Here is a 12758-nt window from a genome sequence, read left to right as displayed (position 1 = left end):
AGACCAGATGTAGTCTACACCTAACACTTCTTCAGGCTTCCTTACGCATTTTTACATTATCTCTTGCAGCAGCCTCTAAAACAACAGAAATGCTGCCTGCCCAAGGCTTGCCTGCATGGCCAAGAAAATATTCCAAGGATCCCTGTTCCTGCTCTGCCAGGCAATACATGCTGCTGTTCTTATTTTCCACCCTTCCCCTCCCCTTTCTCTCTGCTCTCTTTCAAATTTGCTGGTCTGATATACTGCATTGGGGTTTCCCAGTATTTGAGGAAAAATACTGCTCTACCACAGTTCACGCTCCAATTTCATTTTCTTCCATTAGTTCTGAAGATCTCAGCCCATCAACCTGAACCCAAGTTTACTGAAATCATTGGTATTTCCGAACAGACACATTTAGGATGACAGCTTTACTTTTAATTGCAAGGTGGATGGGTGGTGAAATGGGGGGTCATCTAAGCCCCGCTAATCAGAAACATTTCACACACACACTGGGAATAAATTTATAGAGGATTATAATCCGAGCTTTTCTGCATCCGAGAATCCCGTGCAACTATTTTTTTTTAAGTATTTCTCATCATAATAGATCTATGAACTATTTTTAGCAAGCAGAACCCATGGCCCCTTCCCTGGCATTTTACAACAAGTAAATAATGCAATACTTGGGTTGAAATAAGTGCAGCTCTAATAGTGCCAGGGTAGCTACTGTTTCTAATGGACAGAGTTACATATTGCCAAGGACCTTATTCTGCAGATCTGTAAAAGGGGCCTCCACACCACGTTTTTCTACTTTATTGCACGTTGGGAGGGCTTTGCTGAAGGCAAAAATGTGGGGTGATAAGTTAACAACCTCAATAGTTTCATTCTGCCCACTACTCCTGGAAGCAAGGCCCAAGTACAACCCCGGCTCTAGCCAAGCACCAGTTCAGAGCATCCATCAGCCACCCACCTGAGATCAGGCTTGCAACCTGAGGGCGCCAGAACTTCTGCTGCAGAACCCAACACCGCTCCCCCACTGACCCCAAGCCTCTTACTCACTTGGTGACTCCTGGCGTGCTTGGTCAAGGGAATCACTCGACCACGCACACACACCCATAAACTTTTTGTCTAAGTTTCCTGCACTCAGACCACACCCTGTCTCTCACCTGTGCTACAGAGAATGCTGGGAACGGTAGTCCTTTGTCCTGGAGCAAGCCCCTGCATTCCTACCTAGATCCACTTAGTGCTCGCAAAGGGCTCTCCACATTTCATTTGGACAAACGTGCCTCCCCTAGTTGCTCATGCATCAAGTCCAAGGGCACAATCCTAACCAGGTCTACTCAGAAGTAAGTTCTATTTTGTTCAATGGGGTTTACTCTCAGAAAGTGTGGTTAGGATCGCAGCCCAAGGGCCAAATCCTATTTTCCAGCGCCGGTGCAACCATACTCATGGTGCATGCACTGCACCCTGTGGTAGGGGGACAGCCATGGAGGCCTCCTTCAGTTAAGGGAATGTTTGTTCGCTTTCCTTGGGGCTGCATTGTGGCTGCACTGGACCTGGAAAGTTGGATATGATTGGGCCCCAAGTCTCTGAAATCTGGGGGTGCTGGGAGTACTCACTGTGTGTAAGCATGCACCCCATCAACAAGAGAACGTGGATACTAGTTCAAAATGGTTGGTCTGTCTTCATCCTGGTTTTTCCCAGATAAACTTTTCAATCTTGATCTAAGCTACCACATCTCACAGAAATAGCTGAAGTATGGGAGAGGTTCTGAAGATCATTCTATTCATTTGCCCCTTTCTAAGGACCCAGTCCTATCCAACTTTCCAGCACTGGTGCAGCTGCAATGCAGCCTGGAGGTAAGGGGACAAATGTTTCCTTACCTTGAGGAGGCATCTGTGACTGCCATCCCTCCAAAGGATGCAGCACACACCCCATTGGCACGGCTGCACTAGCCCTGGAAAATTGGATAGGATTGGGCCCTCAATTGCCTATAAGCAGGGTGACCAGATGTCATAACCGCAAAAGAGGACAAGGCACCCCAAAATGCAGGACATCCAAGAAAAATGGAGGACATGACAAAATAAAAGTTAAAGACACTCAGGGCCCAATCCTTTCCAAATTTCTAGTGCCAGTGCTGTTGTGTCAATGGGGTACGCACTGCTTCCTATGATGGGGAGGCAGTCACAGAGGCCTCCTCAAGGCATGGAAACATTTCTTCTCTTACCAGGGGGCTGTATTGAGGTTGCAACAGTGCTGGAAAGTTGGATAGGATTGGGCCCTCATATTTATTCCATGTGGTTAGTTTAAACACTAGATTACTTATTATTACATTTAAAACTATATGACATATCATTTATTACTTACAAGGCTATGCGCTACCTGCTCATAGGGAAAAGGATGACATTTACAGAAAGTTCTCTTCCAGGACATGAGGCTAAAAAAGAGGACATGTCCTGGGAAAAGAGGACATCTGGTCACCCTGCCTGTAAGGAAGCTTCCCGCAAAATTACCTCAGTTGGAACATCTCCTCTGTACATGGTGACCATAACTATATCCCTGCCCAAGTCTATATCAGCTATATACACATTTAACTGCCTTTTTGTGAAATAATTTTGGGGCCTATAATTTGTTGAGGCTGCTAAAATGAGTTTCTATATCCTGTCTGATATAGGATTCAGACTACATTTGGCAGCCAATCACAGTGCACCAACCCCAGTTTATAAGCCCCTGCCTGAGAGAATACAGTTCAGACTTGTGGTGTGCGGTGCTTCAAAGGGGATGGGATTTATGGTGAAAGGGCACTTGGTGCACCAAAGGAGCATTTTGCACAAACAACCCCTTGTCCCTCTCAGCATGCATGGCAAGATATTTTGTTAGCACTTGTCTTCTCAGATTTCTTGTTGTGGGTATTCTGCCCCAGGAAGACTCCAAGACTTGGGTGTTTATCCAATTGGAACATCTACCTCACCATCCCAACAGGAGAAGCAACACAATAGACCCCACACAAGGAAGCAAGGAGGGAGGGAGGAAATCCTATGCTGCCACACATTGCTCCTGCATCTCTGTCTCATGTCTTTACTGCCCCTTACTTTGACCCTTTAAGGTTATCAGTTGTGTCTTTGCTACCAACTGTCAGCTCGATCCTACCAACCCAATCCCCCTGTGCAGATGCAGTCACAGTAAGAATTCCTTAGATGACCCCTCTATTTTATATTGAACAGCCTATAATGAAGAGGTGGAAGAGTGGCTATTAAAAAGGACAGAAGAAGCCTTACAAGATTCACCAAACATGCCTCCTTCACCGGATCCTTTGAGAAGACAATGGCCAATGGACAGATGACACTGAACTTCAAAACTACGATCTTATTTTAAGAATGCGTAATACATACACAATATGGCCAGGGGGGCGGGCGGGGAGGTTTGCAGGGCTTGTCTTTCCAGTGTACAAAAACAGACACATGAAATTTTAGCAGGTGGAATGTCTGCTTTTTGTATCATATCCCCTTAATCCTTGTTCCTCCCATGTTCCTCTTACACTCCTCTAAAACTTCAGGAGTGGGAAGCAGAGACATATATCTGGCTGATATATTGGAAGCAGAGTGCTGGCTGATATATTGGGCACAGTGATTGGTATGGTCAGTGGATTGCAGCAGTGAGACCCCACTTCATTCTTGGAAAGCATTCTTGCAAGAAACCAGGGTTGGGAAGTACATCCTATCAAAAAGTGTTTTGTGTTGGAGAAACTCCACTTCTTTGATTGAAGAACAGAGGTGCAGAACATGGGGAAGAACACTGAAAGTTGGAGTGCGGAGTCTTATGATATGGGCACACCAGTAAGTTTCCTGCTTTCAAAGGGCAAAGCCTCAGGGGAAGCTCCTGCCCTGCTTGCTGCAAGGGCTCTTGGGATTCCTACAGTCAGGAAGTCTGCCAGATGATGACTAGCAGTGCAGGAGAAGGGAAGAATGTGGCTTTCAGTATGACATAATCCATGGATTTCAGAGAGTGTCCTTCTCTACTTTGCTTCCTTGCCCCTTGTCAGGGACTCCCTAACTGAAAATGGGCTGTGTCTGCCACAACTAAGGAAAGATGTGCACAGATGCATTCAGGGCCAGCACTATCATTAGGCCAACTAGGCAGCTGCCTAGGGTGCAGACCTCAGAGAGGTTCAGTACTGACCTTTGAGGGGCACACTTTAATACAAATTCATTTTTTTAACCCATGTAAAAAATACAACTGACAATTTATAATTTTTTTATTTTAATATAAATACCACAACATACATAAAACAGCAACAGCGACTCCTCAGGATTATATTATCTCACAACAGCTTATCAACTATGTCCATATCTCTTCCGAAGAATAGCCAGGGTTACTCCCACTTAGCTTCTTTGGGCAAGGCAACAGCCTCCAGGCCACATCTCCTGCCCTCATTTGCATGCCATATTTGTGTGCTATAGCATTTTCTTTTGTATTTGAGAAAGACAATCAAACAAGTTGGTCCTCCTTATCCACAGGTTTTTGGATTTGACTTAAGGTGAGTCTGGATCTGCATCTGAAGTGCCTCACTGAACCTCCTGGACAGAACCAGAAGTTCCTTCTGGTTGCATCTGGGAGGTATTCTGAGGAACAGGAAGGCTGCACACAGCCTTCTCATGCCTCAGAAGGCCTCCCAGAGGCTTCTGAGATGTACTTCTGGTTTGACATAAAACAGGAAGTGCCTTTCAGAAGACACTGGGACAGAATTTCTCAAACCGTGGATTGGGACCCACTAGGTGGGTCGCAAGTCAATTTCAGGTGGGTCCCCATCCATTTCACTATTTTATTTTTAATATAATAACTACTACTACTACTACTACTACTACTACTACTCAGTATTTATATACCGCCTTTCTGGTCATCGGATTACTCCTCTGACTTTATTCAAGGCGGTTTACATAGGCAGGCGCTTCTAAATCCCTCAAGGGGATTTTTACAATGGATCTTCCTGGTTTGGTCTCACTTCTGGCCTCCAGTTCTCCCATGCAGGCTGACAAGTAGCTCCATTTCTCACATGGAGGGCAGTCAAGGCGCTTCTTGCTCACACAAAGAGCAGGTGGAATCACTCAGCTGGGCTTGTCAGCTGCTTTAAGGTCTCGCCATTCTCAGCCGTTCAGGGAGCTGCCAGTGTCCTCGAACTGGCAACCTTCTGATGTTATCTTCGAGCTAACAGAGGCTCTACCCTCTAGATCAGACCTCCTGCCTTGATACTGCCTTGATATATACATCAGACCTCCTGCCTTGATATATATTAGACTTGATACTACCATGGTATGTGATTGCATTTGGGGAAATGTTACAGACTTATTCCTGGGTAAGTGTGGGAAGGATTGCAGCCTAGGATTGTTAAAAATTTTCCTACTTGATGATGTCACTTCGGTCATGACATCACTTCCTATGGGTCCTGACAGATTCTCATTCTAAAAAGTGGGTCCCAGTGTTAAATGTGTGAGAATAAATGTGTGAGAACCACTGCTCTGGGATGTGTTCTGAGGTGCAAGAAGATTGCATGCAGCCTCTCCACACCTCAGAAGGCCTCCTAGAGGCTTTTGAGAGACACTTCTGGTTCTTTGTCAAACCAGAAGTGCCTCTCCGAAGCCTCTGAGAGGCCTTCTGAGAAGCACTTACTGTTTTTCATGAAACTGGAGGCACCTCTCAGAAACCCCTGGGAGGCCTTCTGAGGTATGAGGAGGTTGCGTGCAGCCTTCCCACATCTCGGAAGGGCTCCCGGAGGCTTCTGAGAGGTGCTTCTGGTTTTCCTTCAAGCCAAAAGAGTCTCTCCGAAGCCTCTGGGAGGCACTTCCAGTTTTTTGTGAAAACTAGCCTCTCAGTAGCCCATGGGAAGCCCTCTGAGAAGGTTGTGTACTGCCTCAGCAAACCTCAGAAGTCTTTCTAGAGGCTTCTGCATAAGAGGCTGTTATGGAACATTAGCAACATGGTAGTTCCATCTGCATCCTACAAGCAGAGCAAAAGTTGACGGAAGTATCTCGTGTCCAGGGGGAAGGCCTAAGTAGTCTCTTCTTAGTCTGTTTTTTCTTGTTGTTACAGGGATTTGAAGGGATGAAAGGCACTCAAGAATACCAGTACAGGCTTGCTCAGATTGATGCTCCATCTGTCCATCTAGGCTCCATCTAGAGCTTGTCCTGCCCTGAGGGTTGGGGAGCCAGGAATTGCTGCTCAGGGCCATGCTGTGCTCTATGCAAGAGAGGGCCCACTCCTATCCAACTTTCCAGCACCGGTGCAGCTGCAATGTAGCCCCAAGGTAAGGGAACAAATATTCCCACACCTTGAGGAGGCCTCTGTGACTGCCTTTCCACCACAGGATGCAGTGCATGCCCCGTTGGCACAGCTGCACCGGCACTGGAAAATTGGATAGGATTGGGCCCAGAAATGTTACCTCAGGTCAGGAGTGAACTCATTGGGGAAATGGTTGTTAGAACTGTACAGTTTAACAAGAACAGTGTGAGACGACAACACTCTGGGGTAAAGCCACAGCTCAGCAACACGGTCTTTGGCAGAAAAAAAAACCTCAGCATCATCAGTCTCTCATTTTTGCCCTTTTGCCAGTTTGTGTCTCTCCTACAGATAGTGTGATCCACCTAGAAAAGAACATGGCCTGTACTTGGTGTTAGATCCTCTAGAACTGGTTTTTTGTAAGTTGGCTACGTATTATTCTGCAGCAGTCTGTTGTTCAGAGTAGTACCGTCAGAGACCAGTAAGATAAAGGAATATCGGGAAAATTGTTGTGCTGGTGAGGATGTAGTGTCAGGGACAGCTTGTGAACTTGTTTTTGCGCATAGAGAGATTTTCAACAGGAACATGGACTGGTGTAAGTGGCCCCTTCCACACTGCATCTCCCAAAGACTCATAGATTCAGAACACACAATGGAAACTCAACATATCACCTTTAAGTAGGCAGATGAATGCACCTGTACGGAAAGATGGATCCACCTGGGTGGCCTGAAGGCAGAGACAATACAAGTCTCAGAAGCTGTTTCAAAAAGGCACAGGAGCCTTGTCAGGATCTGCCAGCCCTGGAGGGTTTCCCTGAATGATATTGGGGGTAAGAAGGAGTTTGTGTCCAGCTTTCTGTCTACCCAAGGAATGTCACTTACATATCCTACTGGGTCAAGTACCAATAGCTTATGTCAGGGGCACAGAGTGACCAGATACAATGGAAAACAAAGTGCCTATACCTTTAACCACTGTATAGAAGAAGGAAAACCCCTGGGGGCTGGGGGATAAGAATAGGCCCTCAGTTTGGCTGTACTTGTCCTAAGAGGTGACTAAACAGCCGCTGGTAGATGGGACTCCTTAACCTGGGAAGGCAGCTCATCTGAGAGAAGGAAAACTCTGATCCCAAACCTCCACTGCCTTGTGGCTACATCCAGTTATGGAAAAGGCTTCAGGAGTCAACCTCGAGGCAAAATCCGGAGCCGGAGTCCCTGAGGCAGTTCATGGCTGAACACAGTCACGTTCTGGCAACTCCTGCGCCGCCGCTGGAACCAACCGTATTGGCTTCTGCCTTTCCATTGGACCATTCCAGCGACGTGGAGAAGGGGAATTTGATGCATGGGTAACAGTCTATCCTCCATATCTACTTTACCCAGGCTTCATGCACTGGAGAGGACACTCTGTTCCAGAACCACCATTCAGAGCGTGATACCATAGTCTTCCAAGACTGAAGGATGCCAACAAGAAGAGGGAATTTTGGCAGCTGCAGCTCAACGTGGAAGGGTTTATAAAGCTTCATCTTCCCTCTTCTATACAATGGTTAAAGCCATAGGCACTCTGTACTCCATTGCATCTGGTCACCCTGGCAGGCATCAATTGCTGCATTTAAAGGGAGGTTCTTACTGTGTGGAGAAAGAGCCTGGTTTGAGGCTGGTGATCAAATAACCCCCTTACCAGCTTGGCTAATGACCAGTTGATGTGAAGCAAGGGCGACCTCTACAGGCTGGTTTACTTAAGACTCTTGAGGACACAGAAGGAAAATCGTGCCCTGATTAATAAGTTCTAGCAGTGTAGGATGGTCATAGGGTTTGAATTTGTTGTGTATCAGGAAAGGAGTCGATCTGTGAGGCTGTCACTGTTCCCCGGTTGTGTACTTGAGGGGGAGCAAGGGGGAGCTCTGGAACTTCTTCTAGAGCAGGAGAGGTAACATCGTCAGCCAGACAATTCAAATTGCCTTGGAAATGTTTTTCAAAAGGACTTTAGCTGAGAAAAAGCATCAGGCTCAGCAAGAGGCAAACTGTAAAACTTGCCTAATAATAATAATAATAATAATAATAATAATAATAATAATAATAATAATAATAATAATCAACAACTTTATTTATATCCCGCCCTTCTCCCTAAAGGGACCCAGGGCGGCTAACAACATGTAAAAAAAACACACATTTAAAAACATAAATTAAGACAAATAGCAGATAAAAACATTAAAAACACATTAACAGAGATCTTAAAAAAACAGTAGTCAGATTAAAAGACAGAATAAAAAGAGTACAAAAGAGCAAGTCACAGAGGAATCAGGCCTGTAAAAACTACAAAATGTGTAAAAAATGTTTAAAAGGCCAAAGAATCAGAAGGTTTGTGTAAACAGCAGTGTCTTCAGGCCTTGCCGGAAACTCTCAAGAGAGGGAGCCATTCTCAAGTCAAGGGGAAGGGAGTTCCATAATGTTGGTGCCACTAAAGAGAAGGCCCTATTTCTTGCAGCCGCCCCCCGGACCTCCTTGGGTGGCAGCACTTGTAAAAAGACCTTCTCTGATGACCTGAGAGGGTGAGCCGGATTGTACGGGAGTAGGCGGTCTCTAAGATATCCTGGCCCAGAGCAGTATAGGGCTTTAAAGGTCAAAACCAGCACCTTGAATTGGGCCCAGAAACGAATGGGCAGCCAATGTAGCCCCCGGAGAAGCGGACTGACAGAGTCAAACCGCCTAGCTCCAGTGACCCCACGGGCTGCTGCATTCTGCACTAATTGCAGTTTCCGAACCGTCTTCAGGGGCAGCCCCACATAGAGCACATTACAATAATCTAACCTCGATGTCACCGTGGCATGGATCACTGTGGCCAGGTCTGCACGATCCAAGTACGGCCACAGCTGGCGCACCAGCCGAAGCGGAGCGAAGGCCCCCCTAGCCACAGCCGCCACCTGGGAATCCAGGAGCAGCTGCGAGTCCAGGAGGACCCCCAAGCTGCGAACCTGCTCCTTCAGAGGGAGTGCAACCCCATTCAGAACAAGCCGATAATCCAGCACCTGCATCGAGGATTCTAGGATCCTAGAAGCCTAGGATTCTATGTTAAGATCTAGGCCATCATCTTTCCCAAGGACTACCTGAGAGAAAATATGGAGCATGTTACATAAAGGCTACAGTCATAAGCAAATCCTTATTGAACATTATGGGACTTACCTTTTGAGTAAAGTAAGCTAACACTGTATTAGACTTTTTATATTTATCTTCCCCTGGGGGCTGGGGATAAGAATAGGCCCTCAGTTTGGCTGTACTTGTCGTAAGAGGCGACTAAACAGCCACTGGGTAGATGGGACTCGTCAGCCTGGGAAGGCAGCTCATCTGAGAGAAGGAAAACTCTGATCCCAAACCTCCACTGCCTTGTGGCTACATCCAGTATGGAAAAGACTTCAGGAGTCAACCTCGAGATAAAATCCAGAGCCGGAGTCCCTGAGGCAGTTTGTGGCTGAACACAGTCACGTTCTGGCAACTCCTGCACGCCGCTGGAACCAACCGTATTGGCCTCTGCCTTTCCATTGGACCATTCCAGCGATGTGGAGGGGGGATTTGCTGCATGGGTAACAGCCTATCCTCCATACCTACTTTACCCAGGCTTCACGCACTGGAGAGGACACTCTGCTCCAGAACCACCATTCAGAGCATGACACCATAGTCTTCCAAGACTGAAGGATGCCAACAAGATATTTATCTATAATTATATTTACGTTATTCACTTTTTATATATTTGTTTTAACCACTTCAAGAGTCTAGAATGAAATGACCTAAATCTACGATACATGAATTGTAATAAGTTTCAAAATACTGTATGTAGAAATAAGGGGCAGGAGAAGGCACACTAATAAAGAAGTTTAAAGCTGATTTTTTGATTTGTTTTAGTGATGATATGGCTCTGGGAGAGTGTTACAATGCGCTCCTACATTTACCACTATACTACTGCTTTTCCCAGAGGGAACCCCCTGCCCTAGCCTCTGCTCTGGTGTATGCTGAATTGTAGATGCTCTTGATTTTAAAAGCATAAAAATGTATACAGTATTTGCATAGTGACTCTCACTGAGGCTGAGCTAAATAAAACAACTAACAGGCAAACTCTCCAATCAGCCACATTAAAACAAGCTACGCGGCTATCCTAAATGTAAGGGAGGACAAGTCTGTAGACAGAATTTATTCTAAGTATCCTATTCAACTTCCCATCCCTTTCTGATACTAAAATGCTTGTGTGATTGGGTGTTCATTTTTGCAATCCTGTGTAACATACACTGAACTTTGGTCCTTGCATCAAGTCCTACTTCACCTTTCTGAAGTTCTTGCTCTTCATTAACTTTCTGGTTGTGATATTGGGCACAGGCTTCAACCTGCTGCCTATTACTCCCCAGAAAATGACAATCTTTCCTAAGGATCTGAGCACAGGTAAATTTTTGTTGTATCTTTAAGAGAAAAAGTATTTCATTTTTCCTGATGAAGAGTTGGAGGATCTAATGCTGAACCCCCTTTCTTCTAGAACCTGAATGTATGAACTACAGTACAGTAATGACATCAGCAAATGAACTGCCTGGCAATGTTTCCAGGACATCTTCACTGGTGAAGTGAGTCTGCAGGAAATATGATTTGGGGGTCAGTGTGTTGGGTAGGAGACATAGCAACTGATAGGTAGGCAGATGCAACCTGGATGTGTGGCTGCAGAGGAAAGATGATGAAGTATAGGTAATGGAGCTGTGGAGCAGAGGAACACTCCTTGAAGGTAGATGGAGAGGACTTTCTTGGATCTATAGCAAGTTTGAGGAAGATTCCCCCTCCATCCTCTTTCATACTAAACTCTGGGTTCAGAACCTTTGAGAGTTAGTACAGTGTAGGTTAGGTGAATCAATCTGCAAGTATAAAGCTGACTTCTCATCTTCTCTCATGTCCCATCTTCAGGGCTTTCTGGAGCATAATTACTTGTTTTATGGTGCTTATAATGTGAAACAAGATAGCAAAAACCACTACAATGTACATTTAGCCTACCTGTTAGGCTAAACAGGTATACCTCTGGGATACCTCTTTGGCGGCTTCCTCTGGATTTCCTCATGTGAGACACAGACCTTAGAATGTATGAGGCAAGAAAGTATAGGATTGGGGGGGGGAGGGAGAAGGGATAAGAAGTTACAGGAGGGTGAGGAATGTTTATATGTCATGTCTTATGACATGCTGGAAATGCTGAATCCTTCCTAGTGGTGTCTGTAAAGGTCATCTTGTCCACACAAGGGCAGGATTACATATCCCTAATCCATATCTGGTACACTCAAATTCCCTGGGCAGGAATTTGCACAGAAATGCCACACTTTTAGAATTTAATGATAAGCATTAATATTTGTAACAACAAAGTACAATCATGATGTAATAATGTTATGCAATCCCAGTACAAACAGAGCCTCATTTAAAAATTAACCCAAACAAAACAAATAGTTGAACATTATTGTGTTTCATCATTCCCAAAAGGAATATAAAAGCTCAATTATTGAACAGATGTATTGTCTTTCTATCTCATTTCCATGACTCTCGCTGTATTAGTCAACGGTTGCAGTCCTATATAAAATGTACCTGGGAGTAAACTCCATTAAACTCTGGAGGCTTACTTCTACATAGACATGCACTGGATTGCAATGACAGTTAAATATTTTGCATCTCAAGCTTTAGTAAACAAAGCTGTTCTTTTCAGAAGATTACCATTTCTCCCACCTTTCTTTCTAACTGGGGAAATGCTTCACTTTCTGTTGGAAGCATGTCCTACTGCCCATTAATTCTCATAATTAGAAATATTTATCTAAAACACTGATAAGAGCCAAGTCTCTTCCTTCTTTCACATTTTTCTGCATGAAGGCTAACATTTATTCCTGTTAGAAGAGCCTCTCTGTATTGGCATTCTGCTGCAATATGTCTGCCCAGCCTTCTTGAGTCAACATCCAAAGCTCTTTCTCCATTATAACCTCCTAAAACCCACAGGTGAAGTTCCTACATCACTCTGAAGTCTTTACAGTTAATCCAGTCAGGAGTCTAATGCTGCTGTTCCTTATCCTAACAAGATGTTTTGTTATTTTCCTCCAATGAAGGCACTAAGTGAACATTTCTAAACTATTGTCCATTTTCCACCTTCAGTCACTTTCATGTGATTCACTCACTTTCATGTCTTAGAAAACATATCCTGCAATCTCTACCTGAAAGCAAATTGGATGTAACTAGGTGTATTCACGCCTCTGGACTGAACCCAGTGCTTGGACAAGCTCCATCTTGTCATGCAAACTAAGTTCTATATTACTTGGGGCAAAAAAATTAATTTGCTAGAAGAAAGACCTTGCATGTCCATGACAGTCTCCACCACTGTCCCAGTGTTCAGATTGTAACCAGCTTGGTGCAGGGGGAGGGGCTAAGATGAGAATTCAAGCCTTGTGTCAGTGCCAGGATCTTCACTGAATGGGATTTCTGCATCCAAAACCTCAAGGCAGCCACTCTCTTGAA

Source organism: Tiliqua scincoides, chromosome 2 (genome assembly GCF_035046505.1).
Source record: "Tiliqua scincoides isolate rTilSci1 chromosome 2, rTilSci1.hap2, whole genome shotgun sequence".
NCBI lineage: Eukaryota > Metazoa > Chordata > Lepidosauria > Squamata > Scincidae > Tiliqua > Tiliqua scincoides.
This window is presented reverse-complemented; position numbering follows the sequence as displayed.